At 40.9% G+C, this 13,496-nt stretch overlaps 1 protein-coding gene and 1 non-coding gene across 2 annotated transcripts in view; both read right to left on the reverse strand.

Annotated features, from left to right (window-relative positions):
* NELL1 (neural EGFL like 1) overlaps positions 1-13,496 on the reverse strand; it is a 672,205-nt gene that overhangs the window by 413,663 nt on the left and 245,046 nt on the right. The window lies entirely within an intron of this gene.
* Positions 9,615-9,754, reverse strand: LOC111827218. The gene has a single exon (XR_002830716.1). It is a non-coding gene; the product is annotated as a small nucleolar RNA SNORA7 (small nucleolar RNA).

Genomic DNA, 13,496 nt, shown 5'->3' on the forward strand with positions numbered 1-13,496 from the left:
AACTTCTGTGCCCATTTTTGTTTCTTATTTCCAATGGGCTGTGCTATGAGATGATATTGTAAGTACTGTTAGCAAAGAGAGGTGGACATGACTGCTAAAGGATGTGTTTAACCCAAGTGAAGGCCAAATAGTATTTAGAACATGCTTTTCAAAAGAAGACTTCTGCAGCAATCCTGAGAAAGAAGAACAAAGTAGGAGGGTTCTCAATATTAAGCTATATTACAAAGCCACTGTTCTCAAAACTGCCTGGCACAAGAACAGACATATAGACCAATGGAACAGAACAGAGAACCCAGAAATCAACCCAAGCCATTATGCTCAATTAATATTTGATAAAGGAGCAAGAGCATACAATGGAGTCAAGACAGTCTCTTCAATAAATGGTGTTTGGAAAATTGGACAGGTACATGCAAAAAAATGAAAGTAGATAGCTAACTTATCCCATACACAAAAATAAACTCAAAATGGATAAAGGACTTAAATGTAAGTCGGGAAACCATAAAAATCTTAGAGGAATCCATAGGCAACAAAATATCAGACATATGTCGTAGCAATATCTTTACCGATACAACTAGGATAATGGAAACTAAGGAGAAAATAAACAAATGGGACTACATCAAAATAAAAAGTTTCTGCACAGCAAAAGAAACCATCGACAAAACAACAAGAAAGCCCACTGCATGGGAAAACATATTTGCCAATGTTATCTCTGATAAGGGTTTAATCTCCAAAATTTACCGGGAACTCATACAACTTAACAAAAGGAAGATAATACAATCAAAAATGGGCAAAGGACCTAAATAGACACTTTTTGAAAGAGGACATATACCTAGTAGAAGGACAAGAGACATATGAAAACCTGCTCAAAGTCACTAATCATCTGAGAGATGCAAGTCAAAACGACAATGAGATATCATCTCACACCTGTCAGAATGGTTATCATCAACAAATCAACAGATGATAAGTGCTGGCAAGGATATGTAGAGGAAAAGGAACTCTCACTCACTTCTGGTGGGAATACAGACTGGTGCAGCCACTGTGGAAAACAGTAAGAAGTTCCCTCGAAAATTTAAAAATGAAACTCCCATTTGACCAAGTAATTCCACTTCTAAGAATATATCTCAAGAAATCAGAAAAGATATATGCATCTCTATGTTCATAGTAGCACAATTTACAATAGCTAAGATTTGGAAACAGCCTAAGTGCCCATTAGTAGATGAGTGGATTAAAAAATGGTGGTACCTCTACACAATGGAATACTATGCTGCTGTAAAAAAAAAAAGAAGGAACTCTTACCATTGGTAACAGCATGGATGGACATGGAGAGCATTATGCTAAGCGAAATAACCCAGTTGGAGAAAGACAAATATCACAGAATATCACTCATTTGTGGAATATAATGAACAACATAAACTAATGAACAAAAATAGATCCAGAGATAGAGAAGCATCGAGTAGACCATCAAACCTCAATAAGAAGGCAGGGAGGAGGGGAGGTAAGAGATAAACCAAAGGACTTGTATGCATGCATATAAGCATAACCAATGGACAAAGACAGTGGTGGGGTAAGGGCATGTCCTGGGGGGTGGGAGTGGCCGGGGAGAGGTCAATAGGGGAAAAGGGAGACATATACAATACTTTAATCAATAAAGAATCTAATCTAATAAAAGACAAACATGCAAATTGACCGTACCTTCACTATGCCTTAAACCACGCCCACCAGCCAATCAGAGTGACTATATGCAAATTAACCCAACCAAGATGGCGGCCGGCAGCCACGGAGCTGGAACGAGCAGGATGCTTGGTTGCTCCAGTGATGGAGGAAGCCAAGCTTCCAGCCTGCCGCGGCTGGCTCTGAGCTCCACTGAAGGCAACAAAGTTTCAATTATAGAAGGTAAATAAATCCCAGAATAAAAAACAAAAAGGAAAAAAGGGAGAGGCTGGGAGCTTCCGTTGCCGGGGGGCTTGGCCAGCCTGAAAACAGCCCTCAGCCCCTCACCCAGGCTGGCCAAACCCCCATGGGGTGAGGGTTCCCACTGGGGGCAGGGGGGCTTGACCAGCCTGCAAACAGCCATCAGCCATCATATCCTTGCCAGGCTGGCCAGGCACCCCAGTGGGGACCCCCACCCTGATCCAGGACACCCTTCAGGGCAATACAGCTGGCCCCCACCCATGCACCAGGCCTCTATCCTATATAATAAAAGGGTAATATGCAAACTGACCCTAACAGCAGAACGACTGGGAATGACGGGTCACTATGACACACACTCACCACAAGGGGGCAGATGCTCAATGCAGGAGCTGCCCCCTGGTGGGCAGTGCGCTCCCACAGGGGAGCTCTGCTCAGCCACAAGCCAGGCTGACGGCTGCCAGTACAGCGGTGGTGGTGGGAGCCTCTCCCGCCTCTTCAGCAGCGCTCAGGATGTCAGACTGCAGCTTAGGCCTGCTCCCCGCTGGCAAGTGGATATCCCCCGAGGGCTCCCAGGCTGCCAGAGGGATGTCTGACTGCCAGCTTAGGCCCAATCCCCCGGGGAGCGGGCCTAAGCCAGCAGGTGGTCATCCCCTGAGGGGTCCCTGACTGCAAGAGGGCACAGGCCAGGCTGAGGGACGCCCCCCTGAGTGCACAAATTTTTGTGCACCGGGCCTCTAGTAAATAAATAAAAAAGAAAACATTATTTAGTTTCAGGACACACACAAAAAAGACGATGACTTACTAGTAACAGTGGTTCAGATACTGAAAGTGAAGACAAATGAGTCATCAGGCCACAGTGGGGATGTACACCTCATATCCAAAAAGCCTGGGCCTTAGGATCACGCTATGTACACACCACCAGCATTGATTTAATTTCAGCCCAATGCTATCCTTGGTCCTGTTGCATCAGTGTAATTAATTCATGTTTTATTGGTCTGTGGTTTCGTTTACACTTCACTAGTAAATTGGTTTGCCTCAGTAGTTGTTTAAGAGCTGTAATTATCAGGAATATATACCTGAATTTATGTTTGCCCATATTTAAGAACTACTAGAATAAACATATTTAAATTAAGCTCTATGGTTTTGCTTGCTTGCTTTTCCCTTTTAAAAGTTTGTGAATGCTTATGCAGTATAAAAAGCACGATGTTTGGAAAGAGATCAAAACTCAAATCCCAGCTTTGCCAGCAACTTAGCCATACTGTCTTATGGAGCAATTTACACATTCTCTTTGAACCACAGTTTCTCCGGAATGGTCATAAGCATTATGAAAGATGATATGTGCTAAGCACCCAGCCTGAAGACAGTGAGAAATGAAGTTTGCCTTCCCTGTGCTCGACTTTCTGGCTTTCTGCTTACTTAAAATTTTAAATATCCACTGACTGTTCACCCATAAATACCCGCATTACATTAGTTTTAACCCTTTATATTTTTATAACACATAACTGTGTGATAACTCATAACAATTTTGAAAGGTAAGTAATTAAGACATTATTGGCCTGATCTTGATGTGGAAAATGAATTTTAAAGCAGGAAAGAGACTGATTGAGGAACATGCATTGCCTCATGATCAGTGGTATAGCTTGGACTTGGCTCCTACAAGACTTCCACACAAATGCCACTGTTCTCTCCACTAAACTGTGTCCAGGTTACAGTCAAACGAGACCTCCTCTAAATTCTCTCAATGTAATGTTATGCTGTGATTTCCCAACAGATACAAGAAGGGGTCTGGCTATTTCATAAATAATGTACATACGAAATTTATAAAATAGAAGAAAGTTGAAAAGCTGGATAACCTTGATGGGGGACACTGATTTTAAAGCAAGGACACTGACAATTCCATTTTTCCCATCCTTTAATGGTTCTGCTCACAATTGCATCCTTTTAGAATTGAAGGCCTATTACCAATTCATGCTGCAAAGAGTTTGTGTAATGGTTTTAAAAATTATATTAAGCCAGAGAACAGCTTTTTTTCCCCTAATTGCCCAAGATAATATGAGTGATAAGTAGTTTAAGCATTGGCCATGAAAGCATAGGTACAGTTGAATGTCCACTGAAATTAGGGGAACCACTCACTCTTGTGTTTTATCCAAGATTAGCTATAAGGGCCAAAGAAGGCAAAGACTGTCTAACATCACTGATAGTGAAATTCTGGCTTCCAAGCAGACATAAAATTCCCTAGGACCGTGGTCGGCAAACTGTGGCTCGCGAGCCACATGTGGCTCTTTGGCCCCTTGAGTGTGGCTCTTCCTAAGCCTTAGGAGTACCCTAATTAAGTTAATAACAATGTACTTACCTATATAGTTTAAGTTTAAAAAATTTGGCTCTCAAAAGAAATTTCAATCATTGTACTGTTGATATTTGGCTCTGTTGACTAATGAGTTTGCCGACCACTGCGCCTAGGAGAACACCAGATCTTTCTCTGCTCAGATCAAAAAGTGTCCAAGCCAGCACTACCAACAAATCCATGGCTTCAAGAACACAATGGTGACAGCGGTTGAACACAGGGACGCTACAAAGATTAGAAACATGTGATGCCACATTTGTATACATCCACTTAGATAATATTATTTAATTCTTTCAAAATGTAGATGAAGATACGTCAAAAGATGTTTACATTTAATAGAGAAAATAATCAAACTTACTAAAATGCCCAAACAGTAATTATATAGTTTATTCTATCCTTATGACAGGACATTATTCAGCCATTAAATTGATGTTTACAAAGAATTCTAAGGACATTCTTAGAATCAATCAATAAAATTTTTAGAGGTGTATGTCACTTGATTCCATACCTATGGAAACAGGAAACTTTGTCTGAGTAGCTGTTGATTGGACCAAGGACAGGGACCATTCCTGGGCTCCTACAACAGGGTCATGTGTAGGATCTTCCCAGTCCCTAGCTAACTGTCAGGGACTCATCAGGTGTGCATCTACCCAACTTCCATGTGGAGCCCAGCATGAGCTGAGCTGGGCACGGAGGATTTCCTCTCTGTTAGCCCCTGCATGGGGATTCAATAAAGCCAAACCTGCTATCTCACTGCACCTTTCTGTTCCACACAAGGAAAACTGACCCAGTGGGCAATGATGATATTTGAAAGTTTTAACACAGATCTTCCTCAAAATACTGAATTTTTCCCCATCCAGAAAAATCATCAAGTAGTGGTAACTTTTTCTTTATATGAAATTAAATTTCTTGTATGAAATTTCTCTAAAGGCACAGTAAACATGAGCCTTAAAAATTCCTGGGGGTTTCTCTCATCTGGAACTCTCTCTCAAACAGAGCACCTCCCATTCACCTCTGTCCTGCCATCTACTTCCCATCTAGTTGTACTCCAACTCCTTGGACCTCCTTGATCTTCAATTCTTCTTCATCCTCTAACCCAGTGTTACTCAGAATGGTTATGTTGAGTATGGCTTGTTATAGTCTAAGTTAAGAAATTTATACCAGAATGTAAACCAGCATGCTATTTCCTTCATAAACAAAGTCAAAAACAACTACAATGCAAGAAACAAACAAAAATATCACCTGAAATTAGCAGCATACTTAGTGACTTCATTGGTTTACATTCTGGAGTATGCTCCTTTTCTTGTCATGGACTAGTAACAAACAATTTTGGAGCAGCATCAGTCCACATACCACACTTTGAGTTGCACTGCTCTACCTCTTCCCAGTCTCTCCAAAATTTTAGTTCAGACAGTGATAAACACATTGGCTAAAATAAAACAGGGCAACAAACCAGGATGGTCAAGAAAGAATTCTATTAGAAGGTGACATCTGAGTTAATAAGAAAAGGCTAACCAAGCAAAGATCTGGAGAAAGAATTTCCAGGTGGAAGAAACAGCCAGTGCAGAGGTCCTGAGGTGGGAGATAAAAGTTAAGTAAAAATATGTCAGGATTATGTGCTAGTGGATTTTAGAAATCACCCGGGCTAGAGTTTCCCAAAGAAGGTGCTACAGCTCCACAGGATGGTAAGTGGTTTCACATTTTCACCAAGTTCCCTGGTCAGGCAAGTTTGAGAAAAATTGAATTAATTAAGTTTAAATTGTTGTTTTTTTTTAATTCAGCTGCTATTGTACATCATGAATCTCCAAGTGTCCCTGGAAGCAGGTTCAGGCATGCTGTCCAACACAATAATGTTATGAATGAGGATACTAAGGTTCGAAGACATTCGATGACTTGACCCACATCCAGTGGTGCACTGATAAATGTTTCACAATCGTTTCTCTGCCACTGCCTCACCAACACCAGCAAATAGATGCTTACTGAGATGGGCATGCTTGCTCTCAGGTGTTCATCTCCTGGTGCTCATACCTTTGCATATGCTTTCCCCCTTGAATGTGGGCACGCACAACCCCTGACTTGCACAGGTGATGGGATATCACTTCTGTGATTAATTAACATTATATAAGAGTCCCCCTTGCTAGTGGACTCTCACTAGAGACTCTGTTTCTCACGAATTGGCCTTTAAGAAATAAGGCCCACATGGAAGGAGCTAAGGGCGGCCTGCAGGTGACATCCAGAAAGACATCAGAGCCTTCAGTCTTAACACTGCAGGGAAATGAATTCTGCCAACAATCTGAGGGAGCTTGGAAGCAGATCCTTTCCAGTTAAGTCTCCAGATAAGAACACAGCCCAGCTAACACCTTGCCTGAGCCTCGGGAGACCCTGTGTAAAGAGCCCAGCTAATCTGTGCTGGGCTCCGAAGCCACAGAAACTGAGAAGTAATAAATGTGTGCTGTTTTATGCCAATGAGTTTATGGCAAATAATTCTGTAGCAATTCCATTAACTAATACACTCACATCTATGCATATATTTATTATAGTTCTACTGCTATATAGTACTGCTATGTAGTACTAAAAATAATAAAATATGCAATAGTCTTTATTATATATAGCCACTTGCTTCTCAAAAAAAATGCTTTTGTTGATTTTTGCTGAATTACAGTATCCATAATCTATGGTTGCAACTGATGAGTAAGTGAAGTTTCAACATGAATGTTGGCTGATATTTTTATTTACACGAATGAGCAGGATGAAAGTGAAACAACAAACACATATTTCAAAACTCCCTTCAATTGCCAGTGCTGAGAGACTTCTGTGCTGAACTGCAAAACAGGTTTTGAATCCTCAAATGCTATTTCTTCCATTTTCGGTACTATTCACAGTGTAACTACTAAAGACATGAAAAGCTTTTAAGTTTCCCTGTATTATTAACACTTTCTCCATCACTCTGCTTGGAATGAGCCAGATGTCAAGAAACATTTTCAATAAAAAAAAACAGTAAATATTTTAGACTTTGCGGACCACTTATGCCTGTGGCCATATATTCTTTTTTCTGTGTTTGTTGTTGTTGCTGTTTGTTTGCTGTTACAACCTTTAAAAAATATGAAAAAGCATGCCTAACTCTCTGAATATACAAAAAATAGTCCTGGGCTGGATTTCTTTCATAGACCATAATTTTTCAAATACTCATCAATGAAACAATAAATCAAAAAAACACTGACTTGTAATATTTGCCAATTTCTGTGATATCAATACTTCCAGCATGGCCACTTTCAAACTACTGACATGATGTCACTAAATGTGGAGTTGGGGAGAAACACACAAAAGCCCACCATTTGTCTTAGTCTGCTCAGGCTGCCATGACAAAATACCAAGGATCAAGTGGCTTAAACAACATAAATTTATTTTCCCACAGTAGTTCTGGAAGCTAAGAAGAAATGGAAGCCAGATGCTGGCATATTTGGTTTCAGCTGAGGGCTTTCTTCCAGGGAAAGGGCTAGAGAGAAGGAGAAGGAGAGAGGGGAGGGGAGGGAGTGTGAAAGAGAGCTCATGCCAAGTCTTTAATATCTCTTCTTATAAGGACAACTAATCCTGTTCTATCAGGATTCTGATGACTTCATTTATCCTCAATTACCTCCTTATCTGTCCCCAAATTCAGGCACATTGGGGATTAGGGCTTCAACATATGGATTTTATTAGGACACAATTCCATCCATAGTACTTTTATAGAGCATTTCCATGTACAGATACAAGATCATACATAATAATAGTAAAAGTGAGAGAAATAATTAGGAAATGATTAGTTCTCAGTACTTATTACCTTTTTTCTTTATATAATTTAATTGTAAATTGATATCATTTAATTTTAAATATGGACTGTGTTAAACAACTGGCTTTCAAGACTCCTGAAAATCTCCTAAGTGCCCAGTACAAGCCAGTTTCCGCCATCCCTGCCAAAGCTTGTTAGCACCAGAGCTGGTCCTAGAACCCATATTTGTAAACCTGGTGTTCTTTCTTCTCTTCCCTTCAGCAAATAGCCAAGACAACACTGTAAGGACATATATTTGTTTACTATCAAAAGGAAATACAACCAAACTCTAGACTTTGTGACAACTCATTTCTTTTCCCAGGTTTTAAAAGGTATGAAGACTAATAGATTTTTATCCCACGGCCTATAAATAGCTGGCTTGCTCATTAAATAGATAATTTCTATACTCATTTACTATCTGCTTTCTTGGTAGTCCAGAATTTTCTTGGTCAAACTTTGATAAAGTGCCATCTTAAAGAAATATTATAAACCAGTAGTCTCTCAAACATCTATGCATTAGAATCAACAGAGGATGCTTTATAAATGATAGACCACACAAACTTAGTAGCATATCACAATTTGGGAGGAATGGTCCCCAAGAATCCCTCATTTTAACAAGTGCTGATGGTGATTCCAATGTAACTAGGCCAGCAGCTGTTGTCCAATAAACATTTGAGAAGTATTAGCATAAATGATAAAGTTAGTCTAAAGAATGAGCCATCCAGCAAGCCCAGTGTGTCGTATTCTTTCATACACCTTTCCAGGGGTCCTTTTCAATCATATCTGTATCGATCTTTACAGCACTGCTTTGTTTCAGTCCTGCAGATAATATGAATAAGATATAATTTCACTAGCTTTCTTATAAAGGTTAGTAAGGCAAAATTGTAAGCATACGATGTTTCTCTGAAATGGTTTCAACCTTTCTGTTTCCATTTCATTTCCCTGAATTCTCTAGCAAATCTGCTCTAAGGAATTAGAAATGCTTCTTCCCAGTAACATGTGAATAATTAACCCATTGTACACCATAAGCATCTGTAAATGCAAGCAGCGGACCTTCCCCCCATGCCACGAGTGTCTATAAAAAAAAAATGTTTTCCTTAAGTGGCAGCCCTGACCAACTTTAAAATCATTTTTTGTGAGCTTTTTCAGCTGAAAATATTCAAGAACACCCGAATTGTGACTAATATATTTGTTTTTATAATATTCATTGCAAGTTGATTTTTTTAATTAAATTCAAAATATCCTGGCATGTGGGGGTGGTTTCCGTTTTGGACACGTGCCAGTTAACTGGTTAATATGGGATCAACCTCACTTTCACTCTTTCTCACTCTATCTCCAATCTCACCAACAAACCCTATCAGCTTCATGCTGTATCGATCCAGAAGCCAACCCACCTCTCACCACCTTTTCCACTGGAACACTAATAACCAGCCACCATCCTCCTGCGTTGAGTAGTTAAAATAGCTTCACAATGGGTCTTCCTGCTTCTATCTTTGTCTCCCATCAGTCTATGCTCGACACATAGTCAGAATTATACTTTTATTTATTTGACAGTGTTGCAGAGTGTCTTCCAATTACCAGCTACGGAGCAAGTGGGGAATGGAATGGGGACCTCTGCCAGGCTTGCTTTCCCTGCTGTCTACGAAGCTGGCAGAATATTAGCCACTCTCCAGACACAATCCTGGGAGGTTCTGAATTATATTTTAAGGTGTCAGTAAAATATCATTCTTCTGCTGGAAACTCTTCAATGACTTCCTATCTTAGAGTTTTGGGGGAGCTGGTGAAGGAAGGTAAAGCCAAAAAACATATACAGGGTGTCCCAGAGAATGTATATACACTTTAACAGCTGATAGCTCAATTTTTGAAAATGAAATGTATTTCAGTAAACACCTCCTTGATAATTATTCAAAGTGTGTATACATTTTTGGGGAAACCCTATACAGGTAAAACATATAGACACAGACAACAGTGTGGCGATAACTATAGTGAAAAGGGCTGGGAGAAGGGTGGAGGTGGGCAAAGGAGTGGGGGAAATGGGGATGGAAAGTGACTTTGTTTTGGGCAACAGGTGCATGATGAGGTGCAGATGATGTTTTGCTGAGTTGCACCTTGAAACCTTATGGTTTTGTGAATCATTGTCACCATAATAAACTCAATGAAAAAAGAAAAAGAAATCCATTGTCCTTACTTACTATGGCCTACCAAGAGCCTCATGATCTCTCTGCTCACTCCTACCCCTGTGCCGGATCCATCTACATAGCCTCACCTTCCCTGACCAACTTGTGTAAAATGGCACACACCCAACATTTCCCCATCGTCATCTCTCCCACCCTCCTGCATTTATTTCTCAGAGCTCTTACCTTACTTCCCCCTTGGCATATTCTATGTGTCTCCTCCAACTAGAAAGTGGGCTTTGTGAGAGCAGGGATTTGTTGGTTTTGTTCACTATAATTTCCCCATTCCTGGCACGGTGTCTGCCATGTATAGTAGTAGCTTTCATAAAGTTGCGCTCTCTCTCCCTCTCCCTATAGTAGTCGCTATTAATATCCATTTAACATAAATTATTGAATAAAGGTCATTATTTGCACCTTCCCACAGCTACTTCTCTTTTCACAAGTGACCTACAGTACATCTTCTCCATCTACCCTTGAGATCAAGCCACCCTTTAGCATATCCAATTCTTCTCTATCAGAATGGACTTTATACTTGTGAAACCCAGTGCAAAATGAAAACTTGAGGCCCTTGTTCAAAAATTATTACTAAGTATTTCAAGATCACAACAGCTGAATATTAAACCAAGGGTGAGGCCTTTCTATGCTCAGAACCCTGTGCAACAGTCCAGGTCACTTGCCTATGAAGCTGGCCCTGCTTTCAGTTCTCTGAACATAACACACTTGCCCTTGTGCCAAATCTACCACCTGAACCTACCACCTTCCCCTTCTCTCCTGTCTTTAGGTCCCAGGCTTTCCCTCAGGGAGGATGTCCAAGCTCCCTGGGCAAGACTAGACCACCTTGCATTCCCACTGCGTATTACCTCTTTCATAAAACCATCATCCTTATGATAACTGTTGATTTTGGCCTTCTCTGCTAGGCTATAACATATAAGAAGACAATGTATTATGTAACTATATTCCCACCATCAGGCCTGGAACCTAGTTGGTACCTAATGACTCCCTGTTAAATTGGCTAACATGAGGAACTTGCTGGTTATAGAGTTTTAGATATCAGAAAGTAGAATGAAAAGCTATTTGGGGCCCTAGCTGGTTTGGCTCAGTGGATAGAGCATCAGCCTACGGACTGAAGGGTCCCAGGTTCGATTCTGGTCAAGGGCACATGCCTGAGTTGTGGGCTTGATCCTCAGTGGGGGGCATGCAGGAGACAGTCAATCAATGATTCTTTTTCATCATTGATATTTCTCTCTCCCTCTCTCTTCCTCTCTGAAATCAATAAAAATATATTCTTAAAGAAAAAAAAGGTATTTGGGTGATCAGGGCACTCTCAGGTCATGATCAAATTGGCTCCTGTTGAAAGAGACTAGGACCCAAGCAGTCGATTGGGCATTCCTGCCTCAGGCCTGGGAAGGTGTGGACACAGGAGAACTATGGTACTAAACATTGACAGCGGTGGCAGCCTTGACAGTGAAACATGTGACAGGAGGAAGAATAAGATGTGAAAGTCAGAACAGAGCAAGCCTGGGAAGAGGGTAAATAAAAGGCACAGTATTCCCCAATCATGTTGAACTTGAGACCACCCTGTTGGCATCTCAATTTAATACCTAAGTGGGAGTCCTGACAGCCAGCCAGGCGCGGGAGGTGGCAGTGATGCTGTCATGATTCATTAAACAGCATCGGGGGAAAGGCCTGCATAAATCTAATCCAGGTATCCCAACCTCAGAAGGGTCTGAAGTACAGTCAATAAATCAAGACTGAACACCAGCATAGGATCTAGAGAAACCCTCTGGCATTTAGGAAATAACTAGAACACTAGGCAAATAGGTAGAAGGTAGGGTCTCCCAGCCAGGCCTTCCAGATGCCTGGTGTTCAGATTCATTCCAGATCCCAGTCCCAAGCTGGTGCAAACAGGCGTGGCTATGGTATTGAATGGGGCTGGGGCTGCACATGGAAGTCCTCAGGGCCTACACCAGTGATGGCGAACCTTTTGAGCTTGGCGTGGCAGCATTTTGAAAAACCCTAACTTAACTCTGGTGCTGTGTCACATATAGAAATTTTTTGATATTTGCAACCATAGTAAAACAAAGACTTATATTTCTGATATTTATTTTATATATTTAACTGCCATTTAACAAATAAAAATCAACCAAAAAAATGAGTTCGCGTGTCACCTCTGACACGCGTGTCATAGGTTTGCCATCACTGGCCTACACCAATATAAGTGTGAAAAAGGCAGAGCTGATGCAAGTGGGACCTCTTGGCTCCCACTAATGTGACTTTCTCATCGAGGTGAGTCTCAGAAAGTTCATCTTACCAAATACATTCCAATCTAAGTTTCCAGCACACCACTGGAGCAGACACTGTTATTCAACTATCTTGATACCCATTCCCAACTCCTTCCTTGCCTACCTATTACTATAGAGTCTGAAAAATGTGAGCTATGCAATTTTCCAGCATCCTTTGCAGCCAGGATGGCCATGTGATGCAATACCATCCAATGAAACAGAAGAGGCTGTGTCTGTGGGAGCTTTAGGAAAAGATTTTTCTCCCCTGATGCAAGAGGCAGACATAGCTGCCACTACTTCTCCTTTCTCCCTTCCTTGAACAAGAACATGAGGTCTGAAGAGCAGAAGCCATCTGGATACCACAGGCAAGACTGAGGATGAAAACAAATATGTGAGAAATGGAAGGAAGAAAACCAAAAGAGCCTGGATCCCTGAAAGCATCATTGAACCAGTATCTAGACATCTTGCTATGCAAGAGGCAGGGAAAACAACCTTATTGAGGCAGAAAGCACACCTAAAATGTTTATTCATACCATCGATTCTGTCATCACAGAAATCAGTGTGTGCAACATTAGAGAGTATTTCTAAAATGACATGCAATGGTTAAGAGTCAGACACTGGAGTCTGGGTTCAAATCCCAGCCTTACTGCTTACCAGCTAAGGTTCTCAATCTCTCTGTGCTTTTGTCCTCAAATGAAAATGGAAATGATAATGGAACCTCCTTATATAGTAGTTGAAGGGTTAAAAAAAAGAAGCTTTTAGAACAGTACCTGGAATGTGGTAAGTGCTCAGTGAATACTGGCAATTACAATGATGATGCGGAAAGCCTAAGAGAAAAGATTCAGAAAATGAACCATCACTGCTAGCACTTTTATGTCCTATTAGCCAAACTGCAGTCCTACACTTCTCTTTCTAGTGCAAATTAGCTCTGGCCTCCTCTTTTTGTATTCTATAGCTGTTTTTCCTGTTGTTGCATC

Source organism: Myotis lucifugus, unplaced genomic scaffold (genome assembly GCF_000147115.1).
Source record: "Myotis lucifugus unplaced genomic scaffold, Myoluc2.0 scaffold_143, whole genome shotgun sequence".
Lineage (NCBI taxonomy): Eukaryota > Metazoa > Chordata > Mammalia > Chiroptera > Vespertilionidae > Myotis > Myotis lucifugus.